The sequence below is a fragment of the Lycium barbarum genome, chromosome 3, assembly GCF_019175385.1.
Source record: "Lycium barbarum isolate Lr01 chromosome 3, ASM1917538v2, whole genome shotgun sequence".
Lineage (NCBI taxonomy): Eukaryota > Viridiplantae > Streptophyta > Magnoliopsida > Solanales > Solanaceae > Lycium > Lycium barbarum.
Genome location: NC_083339.1, coordinates 11,291,266 through 11,315,184, shown reverse-complemented (window position 1 = coordinate 11,315,184; position 23,919 = coordinate 11,291,266). Strand labels below are relative to the sequence as shown.

General features: G+C 33.4%; 1 non-coding gene across 1 annotated transcript; it reads right to left on the bottom strand.

Moving 5' to 3' along the window:
- Positions 1-17,136: 17,136 nt before the first annotated feature.
- On the bottom strand, positions 17,137-17,209 carry TRNAK-CUU (transfer RNA lysine (anticodon CUU)). Its single transcript has one exon. It is a non-coding gene; the product is annotated as a tRNA-Lys (tRNA).
- Positions 17,210-23,919: the final 6,710 nt, after the last annotated feature.

The following is a 23,919-nucleotide window of genomic DNA, read 5'->3' as shown; positions in this document are numbered from 1 at the left end:
CAAGATTTGTAACTCTTCCTGTTTTTATCCCTTCTTCTATGAAGTCCCCCATCCTGATGACTTCAGCAAACTTCTGCCCAATGACACTTAACATTCTCTCATAATATGTGGGGTCCTTTAGAGATTGTACGAAAAGCATCGTCATTTCACTCTCTGCCATTGGAGGCTGGACTTTTGCCGCTTCTGCTCTCCAGCGCATAGCGTATTCCCGGAAAGTTTCTGTTGATTTTCTCTCCAGCTTCATCAAATAAAACCGGTCCGGGATAGTCTCAGTGTTGAACCTGAATCTGTCCATGAATTCCTGGGCCATATCTCCCCAACTGTGCCACCTCTGCGGGTCTTGGTATGTGTACCAATCGAGTGTCTCTCCAGTTAAGCTCCTTATAAACAGCTTCATTCTGATAGCTTGATTTTTACCCACTCCGACAAGCTTATCGCAATATGATCTCAAATGAGCCCGAGGGTTTCCCTTCCCGTCGAACATGTCAAACTTCGGCACCTTATATCCAGCAGGTAACTCAATGTCCGGGTGAATGCACAGATCTTCATATTCAAGTCCTTCACATCCCCTGTTGGTTTGGATGTTCCTGACTGCTTCCCTCAGACTGCGAAGCTCTTTTGCCACATCTTCGTCCGCTCTTGCCCTAGCTTCCCTTTCCAACTCTTCATAGGGGTCAACTTCTGGATGTTGTAAGGTCTGTGCCTGGGTAGTGAAAGGATGAGCTTCTGCCGCATACTGTGTGTTATGGCTGGCAATATGCGCCAATGGTGTATGGTGAACTGCTTGGTAGTTTTGGGTATGTGGGTTAATTTGGGTAACTGCAGGTTGAGGAATGTAAGGAGTAGCGAAAGGTTGTGAATTGGTTTGTTGGAAGTTAATTTGCTGGAGGTTGGCTTGTTGCTGGTCATTTGGTTGTGAAGTAGTTTGTTGTATGTTGGCTTGTTGCGGGATGGTTTGTTGTTGGATAGTTTGTTGCGGGATGGTTGGTTGCGGGTGGATCTGGTGTGGAATGGTTTGTTGTGGATTTGACTGTTGTGAGGCGGATTGTTGGTTAGTTTGTTGGGGGTTGGAGGTATTTGGATGGACTGTGTAAAGCGGAGGGTTTGAGGGAGAAGGTTGTGGAGCGGGTGAATCGATAGGCGAAAAGGATGGTGGAATTGTTGTGTTTGTTCTTTGCTCAGGGTGAGGGGCGTTCAAAGTGATGGACAGATTGGTGAGATTCCGCAGTCGCTCAATTTCGGTCTGCATATTGGCCATTTGCTGCAACAATTGGGCAATGAGTTCATCATTTCCCCCTCCTGAAGCCTCAGGTTCCTCTCTTGGAAGAGTGACGAGTCCCAAGCCAGTCTGTTCGGATGCCCCTGAATCATTCATATTACCGGATGTTCGTGCTTTTGATCTCGTGAAGTATGGGTGGTCTGCCAGTTCACAGTCAACGCGAATCAACCTCTGGGGGATAGTAAAAAATAAACCTTTTAAGAATGAAGAAAGCTGTGTTAGTATGGTCCGAATGATTGCTGTTTAAAATAATATGGAGATTTAGCAGATAATGTTGAAATAAGCACATGTTGCATAGCAAATAAGCACATATTGCGTAGCAAACATACATTGAATAGCAAACAAAACATATTGCAAACAAACATATATTGAATAGCAAACAAAACATATCGGAAGGAAATCAATGCGTCCTATTATGCAAGGGACCTTTTGTGCCAAAGGTAGGCCTAGCGTGGATTTGAAGGATAACATATGTAGTCATGTGTCATTCCAGTGTGCTATTAATTGAAAACCCAAAACGAATACAATCCCAATGCAAAAGAAATTATTACAATCGCTATTGAACAAGTTAACTAAAATGAAGATGGCCCTTCGTCGCTTTTGAACCTCTTGGTTGCCCGAATTGACTGATCGATCTTTCGGCGATTTTGGGCAAGGTATGACATAGCTAGAACACCCCCTGTTTTGATGCCTTCTTTGATACAAGTATCGCCCTGTTCAGCCAGAAGTGTATCCAACTCTTGCATACTTTGCTCGTAACTAAGTGCTTGCTGCTTCCAATTCTCTGCTTCCCTTTCCTTTTCCTTAAGTTGCGCATGATGCTCGGCTTCAGAAACAAGACTTTTCTTACGCAATTGTCGGAGTAATATGCATACTTCGGCTTCCCCATCCTTAATCCGATCTTTCAAACTAACACCGGGTTTGATTGATTCCTCCAAATCAGCGGCCAGCCATTCCACATAGTTGTCCTCGCACCCAGCTTGGTATCTATTTGGCTCAACTGAATCTGTTTTTGTGGTCTCTTTCAATTTCCACATGCGAATAACCTCTTTTGCAAAAGGAATTTTCCCTTCTTTGTAGTCAACACAGTAATGACTCATATCTGCCACTAAAGGTATGTTTTGCTTCCTCCCTGATTGTCTCAAAACTCTCAGCGGGGCGTAAGGCTGCAAACCTCGAAGTCCTATCAAGACCAAAAATGGTACGATCTTCGTTCGAAACACCAAAACCTCAGACGGAAACCAACTGAACATCCATTGCATCGAGTCATCGTTCAAATGGCTAAGAAATTCTACCCACTCTTTCACACACTTTGGTTTCTCAAATGATTTTTCTGTCAAGATAGCGCCTGGAACATGACCCAGAATGTGATTCTCACCCGTCGGCTTCTGGAATGCTAGACCCCCGTTGACTTTCTGAAGATGTTCTATCAGCCAAATTTGCAGAAGAAAGTTGCATCCTTCAAAATGCTTATACCCGCGCTTACAACGCCCTAATGCTCGGTAGATATCTGCCACGACCATAGGGACCAGAGTGTAGTGTTTCCCGTCGATGCCACCAAAAAGAGCCTTAGTTACAATAACAAGATGGGTGTGAATGTCTTTTGTGGTTCCTTTAGGAAATACTATAGTCCCTAAAAAACATACTGCGAAAGCGAAGCACCGTTTCTGCTTCCAAGAGTCATATGAGAAGAATTCATCCTGATGATCGACGAAACTCCTTTGATAACCGAATCTGTGATACAAATACTCGAGTGGTATCATAGACTTCTGCAAACATTCCACACCTTTACCCTCTCTGAACCCGAAGCTGTCAGCAAATTCTTTTGGTAAAGGTTGCCTCGGAATAATCATGCCACAATTTTGCCATTTTCTTGGTTTATGTAATAATGCCACATTTTCTATATAGCCTCCTATTTCCTCTAACAACGGAGTCATCTCAATGTTGCCAAATCTAAACACGACCCTCTTTTCATCCCAAAACACAGTTGCAGCCTCGATGATGTCTCTGCAGGGCTGGATATCCATCAAAGACGGTAAGTGTCCCAATGCTCCACGTACAACCCGCTGTCCGTAATCCCCCAAATCAACCCACCATGCTGTTAGTTGGGAAGGGACGCTCAAAACCATGCTGAATCTCGGGTAGGCATTGTGTTGACTCATGGTTACCTGTGTTCACAAATGGTTAGTTCTACCTAAATAGCACATGGTCCACATAACGCACATTCATCCTTCAAATTAATGCACATAACGTGATAACCGTCGCTCGGGGTCGTAGACCCACCTGGACATTTTGGAAGAGGTTGACTAATGGACTTAATACACCCTGGGTATTAAGCCTCCTAGGTTCGTGCATGCCCTTAAAGGGTTTTGGCTTAGCTCTATCTTAGGCTGACTAGAAGTTGTTTTCCTATGACGCAAGGCTCCCCCAAGCGGACAACTTGGGAGTGGAAAGTCCGTGGCCGTCGACTGCACCGCTGATCGACTAAATCCACTAGACCAATCCAACTAAAGGGGTAGTTTAGTAGTGCACGGGCGCAAACTGCGAAGCCGCTTTAAGTGTGTGAATATGTGTGAGTTTTCCAGGAGTGGAAGAAATATGAGCGGAATGCCAATTTAAGGAAAGCAATAACATACATATTACATAGAAAATTTACATAATAAAACAATCACTTAAGAACATAAAAGAAAAAAAAATAAAGCAACAATAAAGGCAAAAATAAAGAAAACAACCAGACATCCAATAAATTTAATTATTAACCTAAGTTGTTATGGTTAAGAACCTAAAGGTCCCCAACAGAGTCGCCAAGCTGTTATACCCCATTTTAACCCGGGAGTTGAAGCGGAGTACAACATATTGGAGATTCCTAAATATGCTTTGTTTATTTTAAGGAGTCGCCACCTAATTGATTTTTACGGTGAATTAGGACACCTAATTATTAACTAAGGTAAAATTAAAACTAAACCTCTGTTAATGGTCTGCTTAACCAGTGTGATTCTAGGTAAGGGTTCTATATCATCCTAAAGGGAAGGGGTTAGACATCCTTTAGAATCCGTTAAACACGGTTATCCGGCCAAACTTAGGTTAATTAATCAATGTTGGATATAGTATCAAATTTTAAGAAAAAATAGTTTATGCAGATAAGACTTGTAAAATATAGCAATTTATGCAAAAGAGGATTTTAATTGTCATTTTATAAAAAAGACTTCAAGTAATAAGGTTGTCAAAATGGGACTAGTAATTCGCATAAGATGGAATTTTAGAATGCTATTTGAAATAGAAGTTTATAAATGTTGTTAAGATTTAAAATAAAATACTAAATGAACTTATGAAAAAGAATATAATAATTTGTATAAAAGGAGGCTTCAAATGCCATATAATTTGTAAATATTATTAATGTTGAAATATAAGAAAAATGCTGTTTAAAATGAAATTTATAGAAAATGTAATAATTCGCGTAAAAGAAATTGCAAATGTCATACGAAAATAGCTTATAAATGTTGCAAAGATTTTAATTAATGATGCTAATAGAACTCGCATGAAATGTATAAGCAAAAAAGAAAACGCGGGTTTGCGTAATGCTTTAACAAATATTTGAAACAAACTAAACGATGATGTATTGATTGACTCTCGCGTTTTGGAAGTTCAAAATGTTCTTTAATTCCTATTTACGTGTTAATGACGTTTCGAAATTCCCGAGATAATAAAACGTGAATCCTTTGACTCAAAAATATGAAATTAGGCCATTTGCAAATTAGTTATTCTAAATAAGATAAATATTAGATGCTTATAAATAGTTTCGACATAAAAGAGAAGAACACGACTTATGGGATTGACCGTTAGTCTTTTTATCTAACTACCCCTTTACTAAACTATCTCTACCAATCCTCAATAGTTCAACTAAGCTAAGGGAGAGCAGAAGAAAGTGTTAGTCAAATAATACATACAAGTTAAAGGCATAAAATAAAACAAAGGCATAAATAAAATTAAATGGGCTCGGCCCATTTTTTGAGATTGCTATTTGCTGTTGGGCTTCGGCCCAGCAGTCCCTTCGGATCTGGGCCACTGCTGGGCTTCGGCCCAGCAAATTTTATTACTGGACTGCTGCTGCTGCTGTTGGAATTGGGCTTGGCCCAGAATTTATTTCTTTAAGCTGGGCTGCGGACAGAGATGGGTTGAGAAGGTAGGAGGATTTTGTTGCGCTTTTAGCCCAACATCGTACACGGAAGGAGAGCGAGTCCCTCGGACTCATATGCGATGGTCATGCATAAAACGGAAAAATAGAAATTAGTACATGATCAACAAACAAAGCCAAAATATATAATGCAAGTTCAACATACCAGTGGGTTATGTATATATCATGAATATTCGAATATATTTCATATATACATAGTCATAAGGATGTTTAGAAGGTTAATATCGAAGGATTCAGTATTGAAAACAATGTAGTGAATAGGACAGCCTAGTCAAGTGTACACAGAATTGAACGAATCAGGACATTTTATTGGCACCAATCAGTTTAAATGAAGAGGAGAAAGAAGAGAAAGAGGCACACATCCACAGAAAGTTTAAAAGGAACAATGTTCATATATAATCCTGAAAAAAGGCATACTCTCCGCAAATCAGGCTTAAGAAAAGAACAAACAAACACACTCTTGGCTTTTAAAAAGGGAAACTGTCACTTGACAAATTAAGTTCTAGGAAAAGGTCATACGGGTTTGCACACTTGATATTTAAAGGATCATACAACTCATGCAAATAGCTTTTGAAGATAATGAAACACTTCATAATTTAGTCTTGAAAGGGAATAGATCAATTAAATCCACAGGAACAGTTATGGAGAATAACAAGCACCCTATGTTTGATTCTGAATGAAGTATCAAGTTCATACATATTCAGTTTTTTTTTTCTTTTTTTTAAGAACTTAGACACTTCACAACCATAAACTAAGAAAAGGAGGAAGAATAATTTACGCACACTAACTAATATAATCAATCAGGGATATCAAGTCTGTTTCTAAAAAAAAAGTGAGGGTATGCCAAATATTAATACTCTATGTTTGGTGACAAGGGAAACTGGAAATCTATACTCAGAAGAAATTCAATTACACCAATAGGTCCCTGGCCTTAAGGTTTGAAATCAGTATCAACAACTTTTTTTTTTAAAAGTGAGTATGACAAATATATAAAATCGATTCTTTCCAAAATAACTACAAGTTTTTTAGCAAAAAGAAAAACAGAAAAGGGTCCCATCAAGATTCACCATACACAGAAGAGAGAAAGTTCACATAGGCAAGTATTAAGCACATGGATCACAGCAATAATAAACCACACTAGTTCATGAAAACTAAATCCCTATTTTTCTGAATCAACTCATGAGAACCAAGCAAGCACAACTGATAAAATATCAGATGTTATTCTTTGGAAAAATGTGTTGGCCAGTTCATGTTAACAATTTTGGTCAAGAAAGACAATCAGACACTTAGCAAACCCCATAACCTCTCTTTTTGTATTTTAAGTAAAGTGATAACAAACAACCAAGTACAGACATCCAGGCAATCAACTTATGTCAAATAGTACGCAAATAAAAAAGAATCCAGAATTTAGCTTTACCCTTTCTCCTAGTCTCATTCTTTATTTTGAAGTTCATTCTTTCCGGAGAACAATTGAATGTAATGCAAACACGTTGACTGAACGTAAGGTAATCCAAACAGTTTCAAAGAACCAATGTTGACCCTTTCTAAAGGAAGAGAATCCATTACTTTCGAAAAGAAGAGAATTCATTACTTAGCCATCTACTAGTGAAATCTTGTTCAATAAACTATCACAAAGTGATTCATAGTCCTAGTTCAGGCAGGTCCCAAAACAAACCTGTATACATTTTTAACTTTAAAGTCTACTAGTGATGAGATACAAGCAGTTTTAAGCCATGTAAAGCAGTAGACATGTGTCATTTTCAATAAAACAAAGACTCCTCATCGCATACGAGATACATGGGTTAATGAGTTCCTCTTTATGATGATTCAAACTCAAATCAGGGTCAAGCAAGAGAGAACCATATAGCAAATTGATCTTTAGGCCTGCTACTGTACCAAACAGAGGGTGCAAAAATTATCAGCTAATGAACATACTAGTAAACATGTAGTATAACAAGTGACAACAGCTTAGTGTACAGGCAAAATTATGCTCAAAACTGGTAGGTATGTGAGGAAATTATTGATTTAAGCATGACCTGATTGCATGAGAATACACGACTAAGATGGGTTAAACAGGAATGTCATTCAAATAAGGTACTAGACAGCATCTATGAACACATGGATTAGCAATATCCAGACTCACATAAGAAAATAACAACATACTTAAAAACTAAACATAACGACAAAAAAAAACCAACACCAGACTGAAAACTGGACTACATTAAAGTGATAATACAATAGCAGCTAAACTAACATATAAGCAAACGACACTATATTAAACTAAAATAGAACAGACTTATAATGCTAAGACTACTAACAATGCTAAACTAACCGTTAATTTTAGTAATCAGTCACAAATTTTAACCAAACACGTAATAAACAGGAAATAAAATCTGCACACAAACAAAACTAAAAAACGAGCTCGTCTAAACACCAAACAAAACATATAGACCCGACTGTAAGCAAAATGGCTTAAAGGAGGAGAAATTACCTTGTTCGGGTGCAGCGAAGTGGGTGCGAATCCTCGATCTACACTCGAACACCAAACAAGAAACTCGATTCTCGGAAATAAAGGACTGTTACAGTTGAAGTTTTTGCTTAGGAGATTTTTGGCAACAAACGAAAGCTTTGATTTCTAGGGAATCTTCAGGTGAAAAGACTCGATTTTTCAAAAGGGGCTTGTGCGATTTAAGAACTCGATTCGTTTGGGGGTTTCTGAATATGCGGTGCTCGTCTTTGTTCCTGTTTTTTTCGTTCCTTTTTTTGAGGGTTTTGGTTCGTTGCTGTGCGTCTTCCTCCTCCTCGTCGTTCCTTTTCCCTCGATTCAACTCCGCCCCTTTTATAGGTTTTTTTTTTGTTGTTTTTGTGCTGAAAAAGGGGAAGGAGGAGCGGGAGAGAGAGAAAAGTGGGGGACAAGGGTGAGTGGGGAGCGGAGAAGAAGGAGGGAACAAGGGAGAGTGGGGGCGGCGTGAGGCGAAAGAAAAAGAGAGGGGCGGCTAGGGTTTTGGGAGGAGAAGAGACAGAGGAGAAAGGAAGAAGAAGAGGCGGAAGGTGGAAAAAATGAGGGGAAACCCTCATTTTGATGAAAATGTATCGGACCCGGTCCATCCGTGGACCGGGTCAATTTTAGACTGGGTTCTGAAAGGATGGACTAGTGAATTAAAACATGTACTGGTCTAAAAAAATGGGATAAAAACGTGGTCTAGTCCAACAAATATTAGGAGTTAATCGGACTTTGATTTGGGGTCCGTTAAGTCAAAATACGGACTGAGTGCAAGAAATAGTTTGGCCTCTAAATTTGAATAAAAGACCCACTTTGATTAACGATGTACCAAGGGTACCAGAATATCACCTAGTACGAAAAATGTGTAATTGTAAAAGACCCGGGTAAAAATTATATGATGTCGCAAATGACCGTGCAATAATATTTAATAACAAACGCTATCATTAAAATGTGTGAAGTAAATGCGATGCGTATGCGGAAGTTGGTAGAAACGTTGAGAAATACAAGTTTGAATAATACTAAATAATAGCAGCAAATAAATAGCGGTAGTAATACTGCTAATAACAATAATGATAATGGTAACAATGATAATATTGATGATAATGGTGATAAAAAATAATAATAGATATAATAATAATAGTAATAACAAATATTGATAATTAAAAATGATAATAATTAATAATAATAAAGATGATAATAATTAATAATAAAATAATAATAATAATAAATAACAATTATTGATAGTGGCAAAATGTTAATAAAATAATAATAACAATAATAGTGATAATAATAAGATAATAATGATAATAAATAACAATTATTGATAAAACAATGATAATAATTAATAACGATGATAATGATGATTAATAATTGATAACAAAATAACGCTGATAATAATGATTAGTAATTAATAATAATAATAATAATAATAATAATAATAATAATAATAATGGAAATAACAAGAAATAATAATTAATGACAATTGGTAATAAAATGATAATTTAAGAATAATAATAACAATAATAATAATAATAATAGTAACAATAATAATAATAATAATAATAATAATAATAATAACTGCAGCGGAATAATAAAACGTGGGTGTTAATAAAAGACTAATAATTATAGTAAAATTTAAATGCATATTTTTTAATTTCTCAAAACACTAGAAGTATTAATAGGTATTTCGGGGGAGAGGCGGGACAAAATTGGGTGTCAACAGGATAACCAATTCAAATATTGTTTCCGAACTCAAATATATAATTATAAGATAACAATATTTTAGAATCTTATCTTTTCAGAAAGATATTGTTTAACTAATTGATATACTATTCGAATGTCAAATAGGATTTCTACAATAGGTAAAAGGATTATAGGTCATGCACATCAAAATTCTCCGAATGATATTCAAGGTAGATTTTTCATGATTAATTTAATTTTATATTGCATTTATTTTGTAGTTGTTTACGATAAACATTACATTCATCTTTTGTCACAGGTGTAACTAAGAAATCTGAAGTTTCGGTTGATCTACACTACCACCATCACCAACAACATACCCAGCGTAATCCCACAAGTGCGGAAGTTTCGATAGATCTGATGTATATAAATATCTCACAAATGCGAAATGAATATTTAAAAAGGAAACAAATACGATGGAGAACCGAAATATATGAAGAGTTTTACCAGATCAATCGTGCAAGGAATAAGTGTTAGTATATTATGAATGTACAAGAGTTCTTTTTTCACTATCTTTTGTCAAATCATTACTTAATTTAGCAATTTGCAGACAAGATCTAATTAATATTTTATGTATCAATATTTAATATAAATTGAAAGGTAAGGTTTTATTTGATTTACAATGCAACTTTTTTTCGAAAAGATATTGTTTTTCAATTGAAAGATAAAATTTTGAATTGAATGATAAAGTTTGATTCTTGAATTAATTAGATTTGCTTCTCAATAGATAAGTCCGTGCTTAAACTGAGGATTTGTGATAAATTGATAATATCTTCACAGTTATGTGATATCGAATGAATCAGAAACCCTATTTCATACAAGAATTTTCAGTGAGTTATCCTTGACTAGCTAATTATTACACTCAACCTGTCTAAAATATTTCATTTTGTTTTCCTCAATTAAATTAAGGTGCTAAAAATATGTCTTTGGGAATCGTTGAATAATAATAATAATAATAATTAATAATTAATAATCTTCTATATAATAAAATAAGCATGGTTAATCCCTTTGGTTATATTGAAAGAACTTATCAACAGTCAACAATATTTTGAATTTGAATAAACAAAAGATAAGTCATAGGGTTAAAACTTTTGAATAGAAAAACAAAAGATAAAGCTAGATTTTACTGTCTGATCTTATCTCATCTTAAGAAAATAATTCTTAGACGTGAAAAATCAGTATATTAACCACCTCCAAAGCTAGCTAAGCTGATAACTATTGAGGCTACGGAAGACCTAAGAAATGTTCAGGACGCTAATACTTATGTTCATTTAATGCTAAAAGAAGTTATTTGAAATTCAGGTAATGTTTTATGACAAAGAGCTTCTCTACCTATTTTTTGGATTAATGCAATATCGCAATTAGGATACAATATTAAATTATTTGGATCATAGGTTAAACATTAAATGGGGAAAAAATTAAGTAAATATCATAGTAGAAAGCTTTTCTGTAATGGATAAAAATATTAAGCTAAGTGACAAGCCAAGATAAAATTATATTAGTAATATATAATATTAAATTATGGATAATGTAAGTTATGTAACAAAAGAAATAAGAGAACATAAAAGTTACTCGCTATGTGATTCATTTCCTTTAATTTTATAGAGATTTCATATTAGTAATTGCATTGAGAGATGGCAAAGGAACATTTGGGTGATGTTCTATCCAGATAATTTTCAATCCTTTTACTTTAATTCAATTGAATTTCATCTGTTGGATAAACGGTAATCCACAATTTATATACATTAATAGTTGAATTTTATGATGTTTCATTGATGAAATGTTTAATTTGTTGAGTAATTCTATTTCTAACATTCTTGAATTAGTTGTCAAGTAACTATTTACGTGATAGAAGAAATTTCAGTGTTAACTATAGTTGAGTGTATTGTTAAGTTAGAAAACTTATTCGCATTCGACATTTTTACAATAAATTATATTAATTTAATAAATTAAATTATAAATTAGGTGAAAATATATATTAATTAATTATAATTTAGTGATGAGAACGTATGTGAAGTTGTGTCATGTACTACTTATTCCTGTTAGGTTGGTGTAAATACCAGTGTTGATAAGATTTCTTATAGCCTGTTTGGTCAATTTTTTTTTTTTTTTAAAAGTGGTTATTTTTTCTAATAAGTGCTTATTTTTAAAAAAGTGAGGTGTTCAGCCAATTTTTTTTCTTTTCCAAAAGTGTTTTTTTTTTAATTTTAATATGTGCTTATTTTTTAAAAATGAGATACCGGTGTTTGACCAAGCTTTTGGGAGAAAATAAATGTTTCTGGGGAGTAGCAGAAGCTGTTTTTCGGAAGCTACAAAAATAGTTTTTTCCCAAAAACTCTTTTGAAAAAAATACACTTAGAAACACTTTTTAAAAGCTTGAACAATACTTGAAAGAAAAGGAAAAAAAAAAACTTGGCTAAACATTACTGCCCAAATGTGTTTTTTAAATTAATTGGTCAAACACAAACTGTTTTTCGCCAAAAATACTTTTTTGAAAAGCTATTTTCAAAATAGGCTAATTTTAGAAGCTTGACCAGACAACCTACTAATATTGACTGCGCATCGCGCAGATACAAATACTAGTATCGTCTAAAAAATAAAACCAAGTGGCACTTTTTAGGACAGAGCTCCAACAGATTTGGAGTTTAAAATATGTAATTTTTTTTTGTTAAACTTACGTCTGAAACAAATATTACATATAAATTTGAAAATTGTGGAAACAAGATAGCATAATTTACGATACATTTAATGGGGTAAGAAAGGTTGGGTTGTGTAGCGAGAGAAACAGGGGGAGTTGGTATTGTTGTTTCTTTCGATAATCGTGGGATAACTGGTGAAGAATTTCAGGAAACATAGTAATCATATGAATCCGCGACTTTTCTAGTAAAAAAAAAAAAAGTTAAATCAAACTAATATAAAAAAAAAAAAACACATTAATAGTATTCAGCACGAAATTCATGCGTGAAAGGAATAAATTGCAAAAAAGTAGTTTTGACCTTTCACGCACGAATTTCGTGCGTGAAGGAGCCTGCCACACTTGATTATTTGTGGATGGGCCATTACATCAGCAAAGGTGACTTAGGTGCAGCATTTCAGATTCCAAGGCCACTATATTGCCTCTCTTCTTTTGTATGTTTCCCTATTATACGAATGATCACTTAATTTTATTTTATTATATAATAATTATATTAAACTATTTAGTATAATAAAATATAATTTAACATAATTATTATCACGACCCAATCAGAGTGCCTGACGGGCACCCGATGCTAATCCACCCGGCCACCTCTTATCGTACATTCATATTCACATCTAGGTAGGCCACATGGCCTGCCTTGTCGACTCATATTTTGTATGTAATTTTTTAGCCTCGTCGACTTGTGTATATGAATATGGGCATTGTTGTTGATGATGATATAAATGTGTCATTACCCACTGAGATTAGTATTATTGATGCATAGAAATCATGAGCAGGCCATGTGGCCCACCTAGATGAGAATATGAATGTACGATAAGAGGTGCCCGGGTGGATTAGGGTGCCCGTTATGGCACTCCGGTTGGATCGTGACAATAATTATGTTAAATTATATTTTATTATAATAAATAGTTTAATATAATTATTATATAATAAAATAAAATTAAGCGATCATTCGTATAATTAAGTAACTCGAGTGTAATTGGTTCAAAATTAGAGAATCAAATCCTAATTCGTTGAAATATAACATGTGGCTGGTAGGATCCGGCCGCAGTGTATTGAAAATAGGGAAACATACAAAAGTAGAGAGGCAATATAGTGGCCTTGGAATCTGAAATGCTGCACCTAAGTCACCTTTGCTGATGTAATGGCCCATCCTCAGATAATCAAGTGTGGCAGGCTCCTTCACGCACGAAATTCGTGCGTGAAAGGTCCAAACTGCTTTTTTACAGTTTAGTCCTTTCACGCACGAATTTCGTGCGTGAATACTATAATGTGTTTTTTTTTTTTTTATATTAGTTTGATTTAACTTTTTTTTTAGTTCTAGAAAAGTCGCGGATTTCAAATCAAGTTATATTGGCAGCCAAAGGTACGGTATTTTGTTTTTAATTCCAAAGGTTAAATCTTTAAATAATTAATTTAAATTTTGAATTTCACAAGATTAGTAACAAACCTTATCTCTAGAAAAGACCTAACCCCATAACTCACGTATTTGAGAGAGAGAAAAAAAAACTACTAGCCTTAACTCCATCACCAACATCTTCTTAAAAACCTACTATTCCTAAAAATATTTGTCTGATCCAAACTATACTAGCAGATTTCAGCATTCTCACGAACGGTCACAATTGGTATGAACAATAATGGAATTGTGCACCATAGCAAGATTTCATGGTCGGCCAAATTGTTCACCAAGGCATATATCTATCAAAACAGGCAAATTTAATTTCAATTACTGATCTGTTTTTATAATGTTGTGTAGTTGATTTTTACAAGTTTAAAGATAAACTTTTAAGGAGGTCGTTGGTTTATCAGGTATTTGTCAAGAGTGGAGAAGTGGGATTTTTTCCCAAGAATCAAGAATTCAATTTAAAGTAATTCCATGCATGATAAGTTTGTGAATTTCATAAATTGTACGTTTATCATTCCAAGTGTCATTTAGGTGCGGATGCATGGCCTTCACATCTTTCAGAAACTATTCTCTAATTATGAGTATATAATTTGTTTCCTTTAACTTCTTATAGTTTTGGTTATTAAGTACATTTTGATTTATTTCTCATTAGTATGAGAAATTTTGGCTGTGAAAACAGGTGCTTGAACGACGAAGGAGATGTTGATGACATGATAATGACAAAGAGAATTGAGGATTTTAAGGAAAAGTTGTTATTCTATTCTGTATACATTATACTAATGCATCTCTTCATTTATTTGAAATTATCAAACGGATAAGAAGATAACTATTGAATTTTGCACTATGATCAACTGCGCCTACTCCTATATGAAAGCAAGGAGGAATTCTTTTAACTGAAGACAATTTCTTTTTAGCTTATAAATAAATATTATATAAATATTAATATCCTTCTTAATTTGTGTAATCCCACAAATTAATTAAACTGCAAACTTTAAACATGTTATGTGTTTATTTCTCAGGCATGACATAGCAGGAGTTTCTGGCATGACGGACATCATCATTTTCTGAATGAACTACGGGTATGTGCTTCTTTTCACACTTAATTGTTATTTATTTGAATAATGGATTATTAGTTAGTGATAGCAAAAAACCGATACAACTTATTCAGAATGATTGTAAATTATTTTCTGGGTGATCAGGTTAGTTTTATTACCAACACTTTTTAAATTTTAGTCTAAAAAATTAGAAGAATAAGACTTAATAATTTGAGATGAGAAATTTATTTGAATTAAAATGAGAGAAGTCACATTATGTATACATGTATAAGATAGTAACTGAAATATTAATAAAGTTAAATATAAAAAATATTGAAAACTTGAAAGAACTCCAAGCAAAAAAACAACAGATTTAAAACATTATTTAAATTTTGGAAAAACAAAGAATTTAAAATACAATTGAAATCCTCATAGAACAATTTCAATAAGTAAAATTTAAAATTCAAAAGTTTGAATTGATGGAGAAAGAGAAAGAGAAAGAGAAGAAATAGTGCCGAAGGAAATAGTGCTTATTGCACATAATAATATAATGAAAATTTATTTAAAATATCGATAGATGTTTTGACAGAATAATAAAAGAACTGCTTCATTAATAATTAGACTTTGGACGAATTACAAAATCGTAATTCAGAATAATATGACATTACTTGGATTATGTTAACATAATAAATGAAAAATTAATTAAATATCATAGAAAATAGAGATGGTGTGACCGTGTGAGGGTGTGGATCGTAAGGAGGGAATGAGGTAAGTGGGAGTAGTTGGTGGTTTCTTCTTCTTTGATTTTTGTTTGATAAAGACAGTAAAAATCATTCAAACAAATAACTGTCCGTAAATCTAATTGGAGATTAGAAAGTTCTCCATTAAGACAAAAAGTTATACTATCTTTCAAGATCGTGAATTGAAATCTTTATACAAAAAGTCAAAAACCCAAAAGATTGAATATTTTGAATATTAAAAATATTCAAGCAACAAAATAAATAAAAAATAATTATTGTTTATTAGGTGATTTCAATAATTGAAATTAAAACTCGAAGTTATATTAAAAGTAATCAGCACTAAAATTAAAACTGGAAACAATGGAGAAGAAAATTAAATTTCTTATTGTACATAATACTAAATAATAATTATTAACTATGCCGACAAATTCGATATAAAAAATAATATTCGAATGTATTACTGAAAATTTTAAACAATGAAAGAATCTCAAGCAATAAAATCAAGATTAGAGATAAATAAGACAATAGAAGTACAAAAAAGAATTTATTTATATCAATATATATCATTAATTAAAGTTAAAAATCCAAATGTTCTACTGAAAATATTGTACAGAATACCAAATTATAATTATTAAATATATCGATAAATCTTATGACAATTGTGGAGAAAGAACTTTTTATTTATACTTTAACGAGTTCAAAATCACAATTAATTATCATATATTACATTATTTTGACTAAACGTGAAATACGGGGAAGAACAATGCATAGCTCTGTTATATTGAAAGTATAGGAGTAGATAATAATATTAAATCAAGTAAAAAGTTGATTGAAAAGCATATTCACACTGTAAAATACTAAATAGTTGATATGCCATTACGAAAAACAACATAGAAGTGCTTCACTCAATATATTCCATTGGATTATCCCTTCTGACTAAGCATATGAACCCTGAATTATTCTATTTAATTTGTTTTCTATAATTTCATAAAGATGTCGTTAGTTGGGTGTGTCATATTGAAAAGTTAGATTATCTTTTATATTTTATTAAAATAATATAATCTAATAAACTCAACAAGTGAAATTGCAATTTAAAATGATTAATATCTTTTAATATCTTCCACACAACGGGCGAGTACTGATACTAGTTGAGAAGAACATGCTAGAATGTATAAAAACCAGAGTGTGAGACTGAATAAATTAATACCTTCAACCAAATAAAATATAAATTTTATCCAAACTCAAGCCTGAAATATCCCATCTTATCCCACTTCCCAGGTGGGATAAATTAATCCATAAATTTTAAACCCATGACTATAATTCCCAAAAAACTTAGTCCGCGTACCAAACGACCCCTAAGAGCTGGATCAAAACTTAAAAGACAAAGAAAGAAAGAAGGTGTAAAAGGTTTAAACTTAAAAGACAAAAATAAATAGAGAAGGCATAAATGGTTAAAAAACAAAAAACAAAAAACAGAAAGAAAAACAAGACAAAAATAAATAGAGAAGGCGTAAATGGTTAAAAAACAAATAGAAAAATAAACGCCCACCGTGGGGCTCGAACCCACGACCACAAGGTTAAGAGCCTTGCGCTCTACCAACTGAGCTAGACGGGCCTTGTTCGGAGATGCCACATCTGTGGTATGTTAATCTTACAAAATTTTATGCGTGACAAGGCTAACGACTCAAAAGACATTAGATATCTGTGGGCTATTATATTAGATATTTGTGGGCTATAATTCTATAATAGATTTATTGAATCATTCAAAATTATAAGGCCAAAACCTGAAATAATATGTCAAGAAATAGAAATTATGAAAAAGTTTAAGAAATATTTACGAATTACATTATAATAAATATTTTTAAGTATAAATTATTTTAATACTTTATATACATATATACATATAATGTCTGTTTCGTCTGGTTTCAGTTTGACTTTTGTATTAGAATCAAACCAAATTACTTATGATCGATTTTTTTCCAATACCAAACCAAATCACAAGTCAGTTTTTCTGTTGATTTGACTCGATTTGTGATTTAGTACGATTTGTCGGTTTTTCTTTTAACACTGCTACACATCTCTCTCTATATATATATATATATATATATAGAATTTGAGGCAAATAACGTAGCTGGTTCTAAAGATATTCGCCGATAGGGGAGATGTGTTGGTTTGAAATAATATAAAAGAGGTAAATAATATTATGTTGATCTTATTATGGCAAGTATATCCCTCAAATTGGTCTTCAACCAACTTCACTTATGAAATGCTTAGACCTTGGTCACAAGTTTTAGAGGGAGAACATTTTCATATTTAATTATCGTCTTCAACTTATTTGCTGTAAGCGTATAATTTCACTTGGTAAATAGAAACAAAACGATGAACCCAGAACAAAGTAGAATAAGTACAAGAATATCGTAGGGATGAACCATCAAAGCTTATGGTGGAGTCACAAGTACTCTTCCATCCTTAATTAGAGTTTTCAAAATTTTCTTGAAAATAAAGCCGGCTTTAGTAGGGACAGGGGCGGATGGAGCTTTGACTTACCAGGTTCATCTGAACTCAATACTTTTGACGTGTAGCTTAAATTTATGTGTAAATATTTATTAAAATTGTAATAAATAAATAGTAAATAAAAATTCATAAACTTAAAAATATAATGGATTCAAGGTTAATAACTTTAACTATTGGACCCCTAGATCCGGTGTGAATCCGGGCCCAGGGATACGAGATGAAAAGCCAAAAGAAATACGATATATGTGGATGGAGGAGTTGTTGCAATGAGATGAGACAAGGAGCAAGTAATTAAATTAAATTAGTACCTTAATTGTTACAAAAAAATTATGCTGCTGAAAACTATACCACGTCGATCCATAATAAATCAATTGACCTATATTTTAATAGACACAGCGCATCAAGCGTCACAATGGGTGCGTTAGCATGGCCGTGTTTGCCATGAATTCTGGTATACGGACACCCACAATGGGTGCGTTAGCATTTCAACAATTGCAAAGTTTTCGTATAGGGTGTACAAAGCAAATCGATAAATCAAGTCAAACCAACTGATTCGACATTACGTGTATTCAATTTTTAAAATATTTTATACATAAAAATATTTATTTGTAATGTAATTTGTAAATATTTCTTAAATTTTTTCATAGTTTTTTGGCTTTTATATTATTAATTTAAGCTTGAACTTAGAATTTTGAATGCCAATAAGTTTTATAGTACAAAGCAAACCGATAAATCGAGTCAAACCAACCGACCTGACATTACGTGTATTCAATTTTTAAAATATTTTATACATATCCTGTATATGTATTAAAAAAATATTAGATTGTGAACCCAATCATCATTGTGAATTAATTTGAGATTACTATGGGAATAAATTTCAAATCATGGATCTATCATATTAGCTATGTTGAATTTTGTACATAGCAAAAAATGCTGCCAAACATGGTACAAGTTATGCCTAACCAGCAAACCAAATGACTCCTTAATATTCTTGAACGTGGCGTGTTTCCATCTTTTTTAAGTTATATGCAGGATTGCATGAATAAATCACTCCCTAAATAGCAACTAAACGACCCCTTAATATTCTTGAACATGATGTGTTTCCATCTTTTTATAGTCATGCAGGATTACATGAATAAATCACTCCCTAACCAGCAACCAAACGACCCCTTAATATTCTTGAACGACGCGTTTCCATCTTTTTATTGTCACGTCTATCATATGCAGACTTTTCAGAAAATAAAGAAGAAATCGTTTGGGCTTTAGATATCTTGCTTACTCCTTTCGCTCGGTTAGAGACCTCAAATCAAAAGGCATTTTGTTTAGGCCAAGTGGCGTATGAACTCTCACGGGAATCAAATTCAAATCTTATTACTACTTGTTTGGGCAGCTCTCTTCCATATTTTTGTATCGACACCTACCCCATGGCAGCGTACGCGAACATGATAGCTTACGAGTTAAGCCCTGACACCGAAACTCGTCGTGAGATAAAAAATTACCTGAACTTTATGAAATCACTTGTATTAAGCGTTGAGGATATGAAAGAATTACGAGAGCAAGAGATACTCTTCAATGAATTAGGAACAGATGAGGAAGGCTTCAAAAGTGTTGCAAGAGATTCCCGCTGGTAAGATACTTTAATAACTTTGTGGATGTTGGACGGAAAATTCAACAACATATTAGTTGTAAAAAAAGTACTACTTATATATTTTTGGCAGAGTTGTTTTGGACTTAATTTAGTGGTCCATGGTCATTTATCGTTTTGCTTGTAACAATTGTACTAATTGGCTTAACTACTGCCCAAACCTATTTTACTATATATATATATATATATATCCTAGGAAGTAATGTGTGTATATATGTATCAGACTTGCATAATATCTATCAATTTGAATCTTATTTTGGTCATATGAAGCTTAATACTTTCGGCACAGATCATAAATTTATGTGTAAATATCTATTAAATTACAATAAATAATAGCTATAAGCCCATAACATTTAAAACACAATGAGTTTAATATTAAGAACCTTAAATGTTGAACCTATATAAAATCCCGAATTCGCCTCTCAACAAGGAACACTTTTACCCAAAGTGAGACTTTCAGTGTAAATCCGGACTAGTCATGCCCACGAATACAAGATAGAAAGCCGAAAGAAATACGATGCAGATGAAGGAATTGATTCAATGCGATTTAACTTCATCCGACGCCAAAAACCGTTTTGTATTACGGAAAGACGAAATTAAATTAAACAAGTACTGATTGTTTACTAAAAAAAAATATGCTGCTGAAAACTATAAAACATCAATAAGCCATAAATCAGTTGGCCACTATTTTAGTAGACACAATGCACTACTTGTTATCACTATGTGGTAACATGAAATAGCACCCAACATGGGTGTGTGCGCCATGAATTCAGATGAAGAATCTACCCACACCCACCAAGGGTGCCTTAGCCATTTCAAATGAGAAGATTTGAATTCGCGGTGAGCCACCAAAAGTGTCCATCCACCATGGTTGTTGGGCCCTTTTTTTTGTTTTTAACTATCTTTGATATTTTGTCAAAAATATTCAAGAATTTTTAGAAATAGAACAAAAATAAGCTCTTGTCGTTAGCACACTGGTTGAAGTACGCCCCTATCTTGTTAACGGGGCCTTCAGGTCCATCCACCATAGTTGGGCTAATTTTTCTTTTTACAGTTAACTATGTTTGATATTTTGTCCTAAAATATTCAAGAATTATTAGAAATAGCACAAACAAAAGCTCTTGTCGTTAGCAAAATGGTCGAATTACGTCCTTATCTCGTTAACAGGGCTTCAGGTCTCATGTGTCCTCTTTTAAAATTAATTTCTTTGGTGAGATAGACTCCACTCTGGAAAAAATAATAATGTTACTTTCACTTATTTCGCATATATTATCTTTTCTCCTGTACTGAAAAGATGTATTTTTGTTTTGTTCTTGAGTTTTTTCTACATTAAAAGTTATAGCATATATGTGTTAATTAATTGTTACTCCTGATAAAGTGGATATATTTCGTAGACAATCCAGATTTGAACTCAACAAAGAAAGTAAAAGTTGATTTCTTATTTTTGGTTGACAAATTTATTCGATATTTGTACTAGTTGAAGGTAACATGTACTCATGAAATAGTTGAGTTGTGAGCAAACTGACATATCTAAATCTCTTTCAAATGCAACAAATAGAGATATAAACTCATAAATTTAATATATAATGATTTTAATGCTAAGAACCTGTTGAACCTATACAATTAAAATCTTGAGCCGCCGAAGCCGAGCGACGACGACGGCGCGAGGGGTTCTTGCCCCTCAACCCTTTTAGCGACTAGAAAAGGTGTAATGTAATATATACACCTCTCTTTTTCCTATGTGGGATAAATGCTTTAACCAAAACAAAATGGAGAGAAAAGGCCATAAATAGTCCCTTATCTATAGGAGTAGGTCTAAAATGGTCCCTTAACTATATACTTACCGGTTTTAGTCCTTTAACTATTTAAAAACTTATCAAATTTGGTCTCCATCTATTTTTTTATACAAACAGCGTACAAACTCATAAACCTTCGTGAGATTAATCGTTAAACCATTCCTCAGACCTATATTTCTCTCTCCCTGCTTCTTTTTCCTCATGTTCATTCTTTAACCTCAACTTTTTTCCTCAAATTCTCTCTCGCGTTTCGTAACCGACGGACTGCGTCGGTTAAAATCCTTCGGTTTTGTTAAAAAAATAAATTTAAAAACTGACGGCCTCACGTCGTTTTTTTTTTTTTTGAAAATTAAAGAATGAAATGTAGGAACTTGGAGTCAAACCCCGGCTATGTTCCTTGGCATTAAAGGGCTTTACCACTAGACCACTGATATTTTTTGTTCATATATTTACATTGATTTAATTTATACTATTTTTCCCTCTAAAAACCGACGGACTCTGTCTCTGTCGGTTTTTTTATAAAAAAATAAAAAATAAAAAATAAAAATAAAAAATCGACGGAATCCATCAGTTTATTTTAGAAAATAATATAACAAATAATTATATTTTTTCGCTCATTTTTGTGCAAAAAATAATCGACACAGTCCGTCGATTTTCTTAAAAAAAATATTTAAAAATATTATTGAAAAAACCGACAGAATTTGTCGGTTTTTTCCATTGGTTTTTTTTTTCTGTCGATTTTTACCAGTTTTAACCAGTTTTTTTTTTTTTTTTTTAAACAAGAGGAACTTGAGGAAAAAGAAGCAGGGAGAGAGAAATATAGGCCTGAAGAATGGTTTAATGATTAATCTGACGAAGGTTTATGAGTTTGTACGCTATTTGTATAAAAAAATAGACGGAGACCAAATTTGATAAGTTTTTGGATAGTTAAAGGACTAAAACCGGTAAGTGTATTGTTAAGAGACCATTTTAGACCTACTCCCATAGATAAGGGACTATTTATGGCCTTTTCTCCAAAATGGACCTTTTACATTCCCCAAAGCAAAAGAGACATTTTACATTCCCTTCACTTTTCATCCCATCATTTCCCATTCACCAATATCAAAACCCAACAAACTTCATATCTGACGACGAAAACCTTCTCATTATTACGGAAACAGGGAATCAAATTAAATGCTTTCGTAAATGAATCAATTAGAAACCTTCTAATCAAATTAAATTTAATTCAATAAATTAAAGTATCGAACTGTTTATTAAAAATAAATGCTGCTGAAACCTCTACCACATCGATCAATTATAAATCAATTGGCCTGTATTTTACGAGATACGATGCACCACTTGCTACCACAATGTGGTATAATGAAAATAACACCCAACAGGGGTGTGTGTGTGCCGTCAATTCCACACCCACAATCGGTGCGTTAGTATTCCAACAATTTGGATAGCATTCCAACAATTTGGACATCTACTGAGTTTGAATTCTCCTGGCACCACACTCAAATTGGGGTGGGCTTATATATATATATATATTTTTACGGAGTTTTAAATTAAATTATTATTAATTATAGAAAAATGTTAATTTTTTTTGACTAACTAAAAAACAAAGAGTGTCACGTAATTGAGATAGAGAGATTATAAGTTCTTAGAAATGGCACAAAGATACCTCTCGTCATTAGCAAACTAGTCGAATTACGCTCTTCATTCAGGTTTCTTGTACTATCTTTTTTAAGATTACCTCTTCTACGAGACGGACTCCATTGTGAATAAAGGACAATCTTTTTGGGACGGAGGGAATACACTGGCACGAACCGCCTTAGATATGTCTCTGTACTTATCAAATGCTTAGGCCTTGGTCACATGTTTTAGAGGGAGGACATTTTTAAATGCTCTGATACCATAGATTTGTGGGGTCTAGCCCTATTTACAGGAAGTTGTTTTTCTTCCTTTTGGTATGAGATTTTCAATGGTGTGCAGATTTGGTTGATTGGCCAAAGATATATTCAGACTGCAAGTGAAGACTTTTGCATAAAAGTGATGTCATTGATGACATAAGGAGGAGCAATTCATTCATATAAATAGGCAGCTTATGGTTCATTCGAAATACACCGAAAAATCTCAGACAATACATCTGAGTGAGAGCAAAGTGAGGTATACCATAGACTGTGTAAGAAAATAGTCTGTCAAGAAAAATAGAGTGTGAGTGATATTGTAGTGAGGTGTGAAAATCAAAAGAGTGTTATTTCTTTTGAGGGTGTAGTGGTCTTAGGAGTATTTGTACTCGTTACTACACAGTGTAAAATTCCTTGCTATAGTGATATCAGTTGCTCCTCTTGGCCGTGTTTTTTCCCTTATTCAGAAGGGTTTCCACGT